This window comes from Trachurus japonicus, chromosome 11 (genome assembly GCF_045865225.1).
Source record: "Trachurus japonicus isolate A0001 chromosome 11, Traja_1.0".
NCBI lineage: Eukaryota > Metazoa > Chordata > Actinopteri > Carangiformes > Carangidae > Trachurus > Trachurus japonicus.
Genome location: NC_140917.1, coordinates 25,706,089 through 25,720,848, shown reverse-complemented (window position 1 = coordinate 25,720,848; position 14,760 = coordinate 25,706,089). Strand labels below are relative to the sequence as shown.

The 14,760-nt window shown below is 40.4% G+C and overlaps 1 pseudogene across 1 annotated transcript in view; it reads right to left on the bottom strand.

Annotated features, from left to right (window-relative positions):
* Positions 1-14,760, bottom strand: part of LOC146978930 (lactose-binding lectin l-2 pseudogene) — a 451,990-nt pseudogene that overhangs the window by 259,316 nt on the left and 177,914 nt on the right. The window lies entirely within an intron of this gene.

Below are 14,760 nucleotides of genomic sequence, written 5' to 3'. Positions count from 1 at the left end.
GAGCCAGAGGAGTTGGATTTTGTCCTAAATTACCCATTTAATGTCCGACTATCACAATATAGTGACAGTTAATTGTTACCAACTGAAGCTTTAAGCCCATGAATGAACTAACTGGATTTGGGGGGTCAAAGGTCATGTTGGCTTCACAAAAAACATCATTATGACAATGAGAACCCAACATCTACAAGTCCACGATATTTCCATAACATCTTGATTTCTTCAAATTTGGTACACACATTCACTTGGACTCTGGTTAGACCTCAACACTTTTTTTTTTACCGATTACTCAACAAATGACTCAGCAATTGTGACAAAAAGTCACACAATTGGTAAATGTAGGACCCTGGATAAACTGGGATGAGGTTTGAAACTAGTGTGTGTGGCAGAGTGCAGTCCACTCTGAGGTTTTACATTGAAAAAATAACCTGAACATTAGGCTTGACTTAAAAAGTGAGGGGATCTTCAAAGTTCATCCAAAAGAGACTGTAAGTATCTGTGCAAACACATGGCAATCTGATTGTTGAGATATACGTACACTGCACTCTTGCTGGGAAAGGGACCTTGAGGCTTGAGGACCAACACAAACTTAGCAGTACCTTTAATTGCAACAGTCAACAGGGCAACAACAGTTGAGAGGTTTCTGCAAAATCAGCGACAATAACCACTGAAGCCCAAAAATGTCATCAACTCCTTCTCACACAGGAAATACACCTCACCCCTCCAAATCACTTTGTCATAGATCAGTGACCTCATACTTCACAGAAAGTCCAGCCTCAGCCAGGCAATCAAACAGAGCTCTAATCACGCACACATCCCACAAGTCACTGTGAATCATGTCATCCAAGTAGACCGCCCAGCCCAGAGATCACCTTGTTCATTAGAAGCAGGTATGTTGCTGGCACATCCCAAAACATGGCACCCTGTAAAACTGCTGCCAATTCGGTTTCGGGGGCAGGGTTAACTAACTCTGTCTCGTAACGTTCCATTATTATCTCATAGTGTGGTGAATGTGCAGGTCACAACTTGTCCACCAGAGCGTTTTGGAGTTGTTGGATTGTGTATTTGATGAGTTTGATGAGGGAAACCAAGAAACCGTAGTGTAGCTTTGAGCAGCTCGCAGCTCTGCTCCGCCGTTCTTAAAATAGCTTGCATCGATAATTAAAGGTAACAAATCTACTCCTAAAACTATAGGGATTATGGCAATGGGCCAATTTGCCAAAATGTTGAACTATCCCTTTAAATGTCCAGCAGTTTCAGGAGGTTCAGGTACCTTGTTTATGAAACCAGTAGTATTTTGGTGCAGCTTTAGATCAACTTGATAGAGCTTGGCATTTTTCAATACCATTTTTGTACACTGCCTTTGACTGTACACTTACTGTAGGTATCATCACTTATATGTAGAAGTGAGGTTAATTGTAAGTGATGCACGTCTGCAAGGTGAGGTAAGAGTAAAGTGACCATCAGTTTGTGTGAGATCTGTCAAAGTGTCACCTTCGTCACTGTCGTCTTCTAGCTCAGAGTGAAAACTTACAGGCTGATATATTTTGAACACCTTGGCAAAATTTGATGCATTGCCTGTCACTGTGGTGACAGTTTTGCCAAGCAGACCATGTGATGAATGAATTTCTTCTACCTCTGCACCAATAGCAATCGTTGGCCTGCCTTCTCGGTTACATGCTATGGCGACCTTTGTGTGCTCTGGAGTGGAGCTGCTGATCCAGTTACACCAAGAAAACTTTTGTTGTTATCTGTCCAGATGTTGGCAGTGGTTGATGGTCTCTCCAAGTGTGGTCTTCAAATTAGCCTATAAATCGCTGCATAATCCTCTCTCAGTGTTCTACTCTGAAATCCTGTTCCAGTTGTTATGTTGGGGTGAGGTCTCCCTGTTAGCGCTGGTGTTTTTTCCCCACTAGTTTCACATTGCTGCTGCACTGCTGTGTCAGATGCTTCAATAAATTCAATGTTGTAGTTTTTGTGGATGAAAGTGTTTTCCTGCTGGGACAGAGTTTACAACGGACAAAAATGTTTTTTGCATCTCCAGCTGAGACAAACTCAGACTAATGACAAAACGTCCAACTTTTTAAAGTATACTATACCTCTGTCCCTCTCCATCATCTTTGACTAGCAGCAGCCTGACCTGAGGGGTGCACACATCATCATTTAACAATCAGTCTAGACAACACATGGTGGAGTAAATTCATCTTCCTTCTTTATTCTTATCTTGGTAGGCTGTTATGTTCAGGCTATGGTTTCTTGGTCATACAGTATCTTTGACGGTTTCAGCTGCAGCTCCTGCAGTCTTTTTCAGAAGAGTACATGCTGATTCTGTGACGTCTGCTGTGTGTTGTAGGTGTTGTGTAGTCGTTTAACGGAGGAGGGCCCCGCCCCTCAACATCCATAGGAAGACTGGATGTTGGGAGGCGCCGTCCGTCATCAGGAGACTGAGCGACAGTGGGGAACTATGCCCTCTGGCACCTGGTGCTGGGGGGTGCTGTCATAACGCCACTCAGGTGGAATGAAAACACCTACAAACCACAGGAGACGTCACAGAAACAGCACGTGACTCTTCTGAACAAGACTGCAGGAGCTGCAGCCGAAACTGTCAAAGGTATGGGGAAGAAACCATAACCTGAACAACCTACCAAGATAAAAGACAACACATTCTCGTAGGACTGGTTATGGTAATAACATCAACTATTATTAGAAACTGTAATCCACTTGTTACTGGGGGAAGTAATGATATTACAGTAAATCTTTTCGAGTAATGTGCTACTGCCCAACACTGGTTAGCAGGGTGATGTGGGTGAACATCCTGGCTGACATCATCCGACCTGTACTCTGTTAAAGAGGAAATATGCAAGATTTTTAGCTATATGCTACATTTTTGGTTAAGACTTGTAACTTGTTACAGGGAGAATAGAGGCTCTCTGCCTTCCACCTAGTGTCTCTTGGTTGAAAACCAACCTTGTAATTTTAGAGCCTCCGACCCGGTGTCCCGGCTCTCATCTCTGCGGCACTGCTACACAAACCAGCCTGTACCCTGTGATCTCTTGTTTATGACAGATAAGACTACACAAATATACACATCATAACATTTTATACGATACACAACATTATATACTGCTCCTGCTCCATGGATTGATTTCTCGCCAGTTTCGTTAAAAACAAAATGCACACGCCCAGGAGGAGGGTTAGCAAAACAGTGGAAAAAGCAACCAGACTTGCACACAATTGGTTCACAAGTTAGCAGGAGTCGAAATAAACTACTTTGTGTGTGTGGAGAGTGTGTGCACATGCACTCGTGTGTGTGTGTGTAATAGAGGAGCACATCATACAGTGCAACAATGTGCCTCACTGATGTGATTTAATAGTTTCCGGACAACAATGGAGCTCTGTGTCACTGAGGAAGAAGATATATCTGGCTTTGGAAACACACACAATACTTGTTAGTCGCATCATTTCATTGTTGCTTTTCATGTCGGGCTCTGCTGACAAGAAGGAATTTGAATCTCCTTTAAATTGTGTTAGGCCACCCCATGCTCACTGATGAAAATGTATCTCTAATGTAGAATATTTCCCAGTCTCCTCCTGCATGCTGAGGGAAACCTGTGCATCACCCCACGCTGGTTTTTCACATCTTGTTAGGTGGGATGTGATCACATTGACACACTGGTCCAAACACATTATGACCAGCAGCCATCAGGCAGCCCAATCCCTCCTGTAATGCTATTAGGACGTCATGAGCCACCCAGGGTGATGCACACATTATTAGCTCCTATGCAAATCTCATCCAGCGGGGCGGTAGCTAAGCAGAGACCTGGCAGGATGTCTCAGCTGAAGATGTCTCAGTCTGTTTGGTTCCCAAAGACCTCGTCAGATGGCAATCAAACACCACAAGCTTCATCAAAGCTGCACACACACCAAAACACCATTATTCCAGCAGCTTTCACGTGTTTGGGCAGAGGGTTTAAATCGTGGCTTCGTCGCCAAACAAAACGGTGGTTATTGGCTGCTCAAACCTGCGGTAAGCCCACTGTTAAAAGCTTTGTTCAAAGACTTTTCCCTTGTTATGTTTACATTTAGGAGGATGAAAAGAGGATCAAGCGAAATAGTCTGTTGACCATTTTCCCTGCGGTGTTTGTCCTCCAGAGCCAGGTGTTCAACATGAGAAGGAACCGCAGAGTGTTCTCCTGCCAGGGACACGCTCACACAACACATTCACAACAGCCTTGTGTCACACTGTGCTGAAAGGCCGTGTTTTAGTTCAGTACTACTACTTTTTTATGTTTTCATCTAACATTTATGAAATGTAGCACATCCTCTGCTCTTCATATTGACCACTTTCCCCTGGCAGTGCAGGCATTTGGAGTAGAGGTCACTGTACTCCAAAGGCCTGCGGAGGGGTTTATATCTCTATTTTTCAATGAAAGATAAAATAATTCAATGACAATATTTGAAAAAAAAATTCAGTGTATTTTTTAGATGAACTTTTAAATTCAATTTTGTCTTGTCTGAAAATCTCACAAATGTTGGTGGCTTTCATTTTAGAGCATTTAAAATGTTATTTATTTTTCTTGCAACATATTTTCACCTTAACTATTTTGTTTGAAAATTAATTGTCTGCAACCATTAGATAATACAAATCAACACTTCGATATGTCACTCTTGTCTTTATGGTTTGTTTCCATTTCCATTGAAAATCTTTGCTAAACTCTCATTCTGAACACACACTATCAGAGCCTCAAGATCTGTCTCAAGTCGAGATTGTAACATCCCTAAGCGTAGCTCTGCCTCTGCTCATTCTGCTTTTTCTTTTAAAGCTGTCAAATCATGGAACAATCTCCCAACTAATCTGAAACCTTGTACAGACTTCAACGTTTTTTCCTGGGAAGTCAAAAAATGGATCCTAAGAAACCAGTCATGTCAGCATTAATCTTAAACCTAAATTATTTGGTAACACTTTACAATAAGGTACACAAAATTAGAGTAGTTAATGAGGAACTAATGAAGAACTAATGAGGAACTAATGAGTAGTTAGTGAGGAATTGAGGTACAGTACACAAAATTACAGTAGTTACTGAGGAACTAAGGTACACAACATTAGAGTAGTTACTGAGGAACTACTGATTAATTAACTATTAGTTAATGGTCAGTTCTTCAGGAACCCCTGATCAAATTTCAGAGGAGTAGTTACTGAGGAACTAATGAGGAACTATTAATTATCAGTTCTTCATTAACTCGTGATCAAATTTCATAGATAGTTAAGCACGGCCATTTCGGCTAATGCTGTGTTCAAGGCAGGCTTTTGAAACCGTAAGTTACAGCTTCAAGTCACAACTACGACTTGGTAGCGTTCCAGGTAACCCGTAGCTCGTGTTTTTACCGTCCTGTTGTCTGTGAAAGTTCCCTATAACGGCCACTCGTAACTTCCGACCCGTGAACTCGTACCAGATCGAACTGGTATGACTTCACAGGAAGGAAAAACACAAAGTACGAGTTTCCTTGAACGCACCATGAGTTAGCAGCCCCTGCCCTTGTCAGGCATCAATTGGTCCTCGTGCTACGTCACCACATTCACGCGCATCCCTTGGCTGCACACACAGCCCTTCATGCCGTTCTCTCCCCTCATTGGATAACACTTGTATCCCACAAGGAAAATTTTCTCCTCGGGTTACAGCAGAGCAGAGTGACGGAGAGACTCGTGTTTAGGCTGAAATACTTCATGTAAGTGATTGCTGACGGAAAATAGGACTATTTAGGACTTATATTAACAAAAACATTCCACTGATATCTGCTTTAATCACAACTTGATGATTAGTGAACTAGTTACTTCATCAGTACAGAATCATTACTCAATAACATGTCCAGTAGTTAACCTTTATGACCTAAAGTGACACATAATGAGTGGTTTTTCATTTCTTCATCTTCATTTTTACATTAGTAGCCTAGTTCCTTAAAAAAATCACAGACAGCAGGATTCTTGAGAAGATTTGTTTCATTAATTTCAGACCACATACACATCAATATGACCATCCATGTTGCCTTCGAAATAAATATGATGTTTGTCACATGTTTGGTAGGCTAAATGAATGTATCATGGGGCTGTGTGTAAAGTAGGCTACTGTATACTGATCACACCGTGGTTCACAGTAAAGTTGTTTGAGGTGCACAAAATTTAGAGTAGTTATTTTTTTTTTTTTTTTAACAATATATTTATTGTTTTTCTTTACATACACATTTAACATAGAACATACAGTCACAGGGACAGTGACATTATGAACATCCCTCCTCCCCCCACCCTCAACAGTATAAACATTCAAGGAATGGAAAACAAACGTATGTACAGACAAACAAACATAATAGATAAGTAAATAAGTAAATAATAATAGTGGTAATAATAATAATAATAATAATAATAATAATAATAATAATAATAATAATAATAATAATAATAATAATAATAATAATAATAATAATAATAATCAAAAAAATAATAATAATAATGTGAAAAATAAATAAAACACAAAATCAATAGTGGTCCTGTTTATTCATCAAGCGCAAATTTAATTGTTGATTCCTGTCTGATCATTCTCCAGAAACTGCATAAAAGCATCCCATATCTCTCTAAACCTGTTTAGTTTCCCTTTGGCCACATACGTTAATTTCTCCAGTGTCAAACATGACGCCATTTCCTGTAGCCACATTCCATATGTAGGGCTGTCCAAACTTTTCCACCTCAGTGCAATAGCTCTCCTAGCTTGAAGCAAGGATAGATCAATAATGGGAGCATTTTTGCGACCCGGTACAAAATTATCAGGATAAATACCTAATATACAGAGCTTTGGCTCAAGTGGGATCACCATGTTAGTCATACGTGATATCATGCAAGTTACATCTTTCCAAAATGATTGAATTTTTTGGCATTCCCACATGCAGTGCAGCAGAGTGCCAACACTATCATTACACTTAGTACAGCTGTCGGGAATGTTGGGGTTGTAAAGATGTAGTTTTACAGGTGTCACATAAGTTCTGAATAGCCACTTGTATTGTATGAGTTTTAGTGCTGTGTTTATAGTCTTTGTTTGTGCCTTTAGACAAGCATTTTCCCATTCATTTTCTGTAATGTTTATTCCTAAGTCGCCTCTCCATGCATTAAGTCTACAGTGAGAATTGTCCTTCGATTTGGATCGTAACATACCATACAGTGCTGACAGTTGGCCTCGGCCATCCTTATTACTTACAATACACTTCTCTATAACTGACATGGAGGGTCTATCCAAGGAGTGGGCCTGTGATTTTATGAAACTCCTTAATTGTAAGTATTTAAAGAAATGATTCCTAGGTATGTCATATTCGGATGGTGGATTTAAACAATGGGCTAACAAAGGTTTATGTAAAATAACTGACCTATACATAGATGGGAATCTAATGACTTTTGATCAATAGAGTAGTTATTTACTATGAAACAAATTTGGAATGAATGAGGAACTCAATATTAGTTAATGGCAAGTTCTTCAGTAACTCCTAATCAAATTACTGAGGAACTAACTATTACTTAATCATTAGTTACCCTTTTTGTGTACCTTAAGGTAAAGTGAGACATCAAAATGAGTAGGTAATGAGTACTGAATCATTACTTAATCATTAGTTGTCATTTATTATGTGTCATTTATCAGCTATTTATCGGCCAGCACGTCGGATGACGCTTCTGAGGAAGACTGGAGTCACAGTCGAAACTGTCAAGCAGGTAACATCACCCTTGATTTCATTGTCTGAACACAAGAAAAATATAACTAAGGGTAACTAATGATTAAGTAATGATTCAGTACTCATTACCTACTCATTTTGATGTCTCACTTTACCTTAAGGTACACAAAAAGGGTAACTAATGATTAAGTAACAGTTAGTTCCTCAGTAATTTGATTAGGAGTTATTGAAGAACTCACCATTAACTAATAGTGAGTTCCTCATTCATTCCAAATTTGTTTCATAGTAAATAACTACTCTAAATTTTGTGCACCTCAAACAACTTTACTGTGAACCACGGTGTGATCAGTATACAGTAGCCTACTTTACACACAGCCCCATGATACATTCATTTAGCCTACCAAACATGTGACAAACATCATATTTATTTCGAAGGCAACATGGATGGTCATATTGATGTGTATGTGGTCTGAAATTAATGAAACAAATCTTCTCAAGAATCCTGCTGTCTGTGATTTTTTTAAGGAACTAGGCTACTAATGTAAAAATGAAGATGAAGAAATGAAAAACCACTCATTATGTGTCACTTTAGGTCATAAAGGTTAACTACTGGACATGTTATTGAGTAATGATTCTGTACTGATGAAGTAACGAGTTCACTAATCATCAAGTTGTGATTAACTATCTATGAAATTTGATCACGAGTTAATGAAGAACTGATAATTAATAGTTCCTCATTAGTTCCTCAGTAACTACTCCTCTGAAATTTGATCAGGGGTTCCTGAAGAACTGACCATTAACTAATAGTTAGTTAATCATTAGTTCCTCAGTTACTACTCTAATTTTGTGTACCTCAGTTCCCTAACTAACTACTCATTAGTTCCTCATTAGTTCTTCATTAGTTCCTCATTGACTACTCTAATTTTGTGTACCTTATTGTAAAGTGTTACCATTGTTCTTACTCACCTGCCCAGGGACTACGGATGGAAAGTAGCAAGTAAGCTAAATCTGGTACAAAGCATCTTCTCCCATTTTGAGACTAATGTTATTTTGTACATTGTCTCTGATACAAATAAACTTATTAAACTAAACTAAACTATTAAACTAAACTAAATATATGTTAAAGAGGGGGCGGTGCGTGGCGCAGTGGTTAGAGCGGCCGCCCCATGTAGAGGCTACATGTAGAGGCTACAGTCCTCAACGCAGGCGTCCCCGGTTCGAGTCCCTCGTCGCACTCTGCCTCCCCCTTTCCTGTCTATCTCACTGTGCTATCAAATAAAGGCAAAAAAGCCAAAAAATATACTTAAAACTTTAAATATATGTTAAAGAGACTTCAAAAAGTGATATTTCCATAATATATTCGCTTTAAGGACACATTATGGTCTGTATTGCAATTGTACAGCACTTTGGTCAACTGAGGTTGTTTTTAAATGTGCTTTATAAATAAACCGTGACTTGACTTGACTTGTATTGACACTGAATGTAAATTGTTTAACACAAATATAAGTCCTCAAATTCTAGTCATCCATCCACTGTGTATACTGTTATCCATGCAGAGCTGCCACGGAGGCTGGAGTCAATCCCAGCTGACATTGGGTTACACCCTGGACAGGTCACCAGTCTATCACAGGACCGACACAGAGACAAACAATGCACACACACTCACATTCACACCTATGGCAAGGAGCCACCATAATGCAGTATGTGTATCTCAGTGCCATTGATCAGGACTATATGTTGTTGTTATTTTTTTTTTCCATCATGTCTTCCATCATGTTCAGACTCAATCTCTGTTTCTTACAAATCTAACATTAACAAATTTGAAATTAAAGATAGATCTTTCTTAAGTAAAGGTGTTAAAGTGAATTCATTACTCATTGATGCTTTTCAATCCATTTCTCTGCACTTTGCTCATTTTTAAAGCCCTCTCGAGGATCGCTGTAAATTGAGAGTTGTGACTAGTCAGTGTGGGGGCTGCAGAGATAAAAAGACAAGGCAGAAAAACCCTGGTGTATCACCACGACATGAAAAGAGCTCGAGTGCACTGAGAGGATTGAAAGCTTCTTTTTTTTCTATGCAGACTTGTCATGTTCTGTGGAAGAAGAGCTAAATTAAATACTGAGGAGGCATCCCCTGTTTAAAACACTCACTGTCAGGAAAAATTAAAGCTCGCCCTCTCTTGCCTCTCCCAAAAGAAAAAGGCACTTCAAATTAAAAAGTGTAGCCACAAACACGGCAGCTGGGACCAAAAGGTGCCTCCAGTGTGTCAGATGTCAAGTGAAATGCCAGAAAGAGTTTTTTTTTTAATTCGCATGTGGGCTGTGCACCTTTTGTCTCAACACTCCCTGTCAGCCAGACACTGCAATATAACCTCCAGTATATTAATGGAGCTGCGGTGACAGAGATGACACATATTTAATTCAAAGGAGCTGTGTAAAAGTCAGCAAAGTACGATCTCCTTTGAATGTTAATACTGTAGATACACACGGTGCTTTTAAGGCCCGTCCTCAGGTCTCAGCGTGAGATGCGCTCGCTCCCAGTGCGGGCCTCCCAAGTGTACATGTCAAACACACTTTGAAGTTCTTAGCAATCTGGCAAAAGAGCCTGTTAGTACCTCAGCAACACCGCTGCACTCCGGCTAAGAAGTTGAGAGTATGAAAGGAAAAAGAGGCTGGGGAAAAGGAAAGAGAGTAAAGACAAAAAAAAAGAAACACAGGAGGAAGAGGAGACACGAGGGGAAGGGAGGGGAGGCTGTGACGGCATCTGGTCCCAGAGTCCCCACAAAGTTGTTTTGATCCTCAGGTATTTGTATGCGTGTGCGCGCGCGTGTGTGTGCGTTACAGAGGGTATGTTTTGTTCCCTCGTAAGTGTCGACTGTCAAAATAACAGTTGGATAAACTTCCATGAGACAGCTGTGATAATAAGATGAACTTTGTCTATAATCATGAATGTGACAAGGCAAGTATAACACACACATACTTAGTACTTAATTCTCTGCTTTGAATGTATCCTTTCACCTCGTCGTTGTGTGTTTTGTGTCTAGGGCAACACTTCTTACTGTCATAGTGATTTGATGAGTACTTTTGTAACTTAGAGACTGCTCCACTGCTTTAACGTTGCCCTCTTTAACAATGTTGGACTCTTGATAGAAAGTTATTTTAAAAAAAAAGAATCGATGTTGTGTTCTTACTGCACACATTCCTCTCTGTTGTCAAAACCTGGTGCCTGAGTTAACAACAAAACAACTGGACCACCAACAGTTCAATACAAGATTTGAACTTGCTACAGCAGTAGCAGGCAAAGTAGATACACAGTGGGATACAGAGGCCCATCTATCTATCTATCTATCTATCTATCTATCTATCTATCTATCTATCTATCTATCTATCTATCTATCTATCTATCTATCTATCTATCTATCTATCTATCTATCTATCTATCTATCTATCTATCTATCTATCTATCTATCTATCTGAAGTAAACAGACAATGAATCTATACAAACATTAAACAAAGGCCTGGTTGGACTCCAACCCTTCAGGTCAAGTCCCAGCAGCTCACCTACACCTGAAGGACAAGAGACACACCTGATGACTTGATGTGCATATTTTAGAGAAACCGTAGAGAACGAGGCCATGACATAACATATTCCCTACCAAGACCTATAAGATAGACTGGCACCAAGTGCCATCAAGTCAACACACTGCTTTGTGCACTGGCCCATATATCTGGAAAAATATAGTGACATTCAGTCAATAGTCAGTCCCAACTGTACTGTATTAGTATTTTAGTAAAAGTTCATCTTGCAGCCACTACCACTGGCTATAGATTTCTCTCTTTTGTTTTTTCCCATCTAATCTTTTCCATGTTGGACTCTGTGATCTTTCCTCTTGCACTCGGGGTTTAAGGACATTCATGCTCCCAAGTGGGTGAACCCCTTTTGATTTGATGAACATTTTAGCTCCATTACCAACAGGCCTGCACAGAGCCGACAGGGCTTTTTCACACTTTTTAATCATGTTTCTCTTCAACGTTGCCTTCAATAATTCTCTGCAGTGTTCCCATGAACTCGGCCCTGCACGATAAATAACACTTTGCGATCAATTTGGATTCAGAGGGGCTGAGACAGGGCGAGTGTCACACCATGCCAGTAACCCGTCTGATGCCCGCGCCGTGGGTGTCACAGATCGACACCAGAGGTCCTCAGGAAACAAAAACTACTCCCAGATCAAAAGCCAGGGTTCCTCCCGCATCAGTTTTCACAAGGCGACACAGAGAAGAACTCTACACGCTACATTTTCTTGTCTTCGCTCTCGCTGCACTCAACACTGTTCATAATGATTTTTCCATCAACAAGACAGATTCCGACGCCGTCCTCTGAGACCTCGCTTCTCTCCTCTCCTCAGAAGCCATGTAGCTCTGCAACTATTTTTACTGACTGCAAATACTTGCTTCTTTTGATTACATCCCCAGCACTCAGTGTTCTCCTCTTGAGCCGTCCAATCAACCTACATGACTTGCATGTATACACGCGCACACGTACACATACGCCCGATCGCCCCCTACCAGCATAATATAATTGGACAAAGATTTAAAATAATGACATCTCCCAGTGGAGAGATAGTTTTTCTCCTGGCAGCGGCAAATTGATAATCTACTCTGTGAAATACTCCTGGGGTCCTGGCTCTCATGTGGAGCCGCATTCAGGGCCGCAGCACTCAATTCTCCATCTCGCACATCCTCTAATCCTAATTGCCCATAGCTGCGCAGCCACAAAACAGCAACATGCAAATAAAGCAATTAATTACATGACATGAAGTCTAATGTATTTGTTACGGTATCCACATATCTTGAGTATTTTGCCACCACAAGGCTGACTCCAAAACTTCTGCTTGATAATCTGAGAGCTTTGTGATGTTGAACTGTCATGGCAGTAGAGTTTACTCCCCCTCTGCAGGTTGTCATGTGGGTTCTTCTCCTTATAAACTATTTTATCATCCCAGCTCCAAGCCTGATCATTTTGTTTGACTGTACTGGAGGCGATATATGAGCATAAACTCCTGCGAAGAAGCAATATAACCCGAGTTCAGTTGCTGACAAGTTGACTATTCACGGTTGGAGAAGTGAAGGAGAGAGTACAACGAGTGGGAGGAGGTGAGGGACCCATCCTTGGAGGAGAGCCAAAAAGCATGCTGTATCTTTTTTTTTTCACAGGTGTAATTAGGGATGCATGCAGAACACATGAGAACGAGAGCAACACTTTACACGCACTGAATAACGAAGGGCGCACAACCTCAGAGTCGACAGCCCTTCACGATGAAGGATCTGTGGAGGAAGAGTGATAGTGAGGGAGCTTCCCCGCTGGAGAGTATAGCGCAACAAACTGGTAATCCTTTTGCATTGTGAGATGAGATACTGTAGTTAGCCAAGTGACCTTGGCTCTATGTGAGAAGGATATTGCCAGAGGGCCGTACGCCTCATGCTGGGAGATATTGCTCTTTGGCGCACAGACTCTGCAGCTAAAACCCAGCATGAATTTTTACACAGTGGGAAAAAAAAAAAGTTGTAATGTGGTGTTGCACTGTCTATATAGCACAGAGCATCTTTTATAAATATTTATGTTTTATATACTATTTCAGTGGAAGCGATCCATCTGTTAGTTGAAACAAACCAGATTTCCTTCAAGACTACAGCTCCAGATTTTGAAATTAATCAACTTACGCTCCGTCAACCTGCCAGACGCTGTAGCAGCTTCAAACATGGGAAATCTGCAGCCTTATAAAACTGACACAGCACCTTGCACCTTTATTCTGCAACTTTTCCGAATACATATATTCAGCTTTCCTTAGGATTGGTCACACAAGGCTTCCACTACACTGACTTATTGCAATACCAATACATTGTAGAAGTGATATATTCCTGTGCCTTGAGATACATTGGTCTGCATAAGTGACTTGAGACAAGAATAAAAAATATTGTCCTGGCTGCTAATCTATGATGTGTAATGGCAAAATAAATAACCATGAAAATGCTGACTGCAAGCTCTTTCTGTGGCAAACACACTCCCCAACTCACAACTGATAGACACAATAAGAAATATAACTCATTTGTAGGTACAAATCCTGACAAAGTTTGAGACCACAGAATCTATCTTCCATTCATTGTTAATTGAACATCTCCAGGCTAGCATGTGAAAAGAGAATTGTTAATGTCCATCGTATTGATTGGCCTGGACTGCTTCAGACTAACATTGACGGTAGTGCAGAATGTGCACAAATCCAACTGAGCCCCCACCCAACCCCCACTGTTTTTTGTTTTTTTTTGTAATTACGAGCTGACATTATCCACTACATTAAAATTTCATGACCTGGGGACAAAGGCATGCCACTGAAAAATAAATCAACCAAGGCTGTCAATCGAAGAATGAACCAGTTACGGTAAAGTCTAAGAACTTCAGAAAAAGTCACCTTGAGAGCGACTTTGCCGAGTTCTTAGACAGACAGATAACTGAATCCCCTCCCTGAACAGTGATTCTTAGCTTAGCAACCATAACAAGGCACAGTGGACCTGCCACAGTTTGGATTTCTCCACCTGTTAGTAAAACTCACCATTTTGAGAGTGTGGAGGCTGGTGTTCTCTATTTCTTCTTTTTACCCTAAAACACAACAAAAAAAAGTATAAGAAACTGATTGAACAACAGTGAGGTCATCTAATGTGATTTAAGGTCCAACTTTTATTATGTTTGGCACTGAAATGGAGATGGAATCTTTCTAATTGTTCATTTTGAAACCTCGGTTTTGGTTGTCTACATGTAAAAAACGGGGCAGCGTTTTGAGATTACCTCACTCTGGGACCCAAATAATACTGTTGTCTCCATCTGGACAAAACAATAAAGGACTTATATGGATTCTCTGAAACCCGTAGTTCATTACATTACATTCAAAGCCTTGAACACATGACATCATTGATTAACTACATGTATTTGTTGGGTTACGGGTTACAACTGGAACACCCACAGTGTTGTATTCCTCAACCGTGCAGAGGCTTCTGTCTG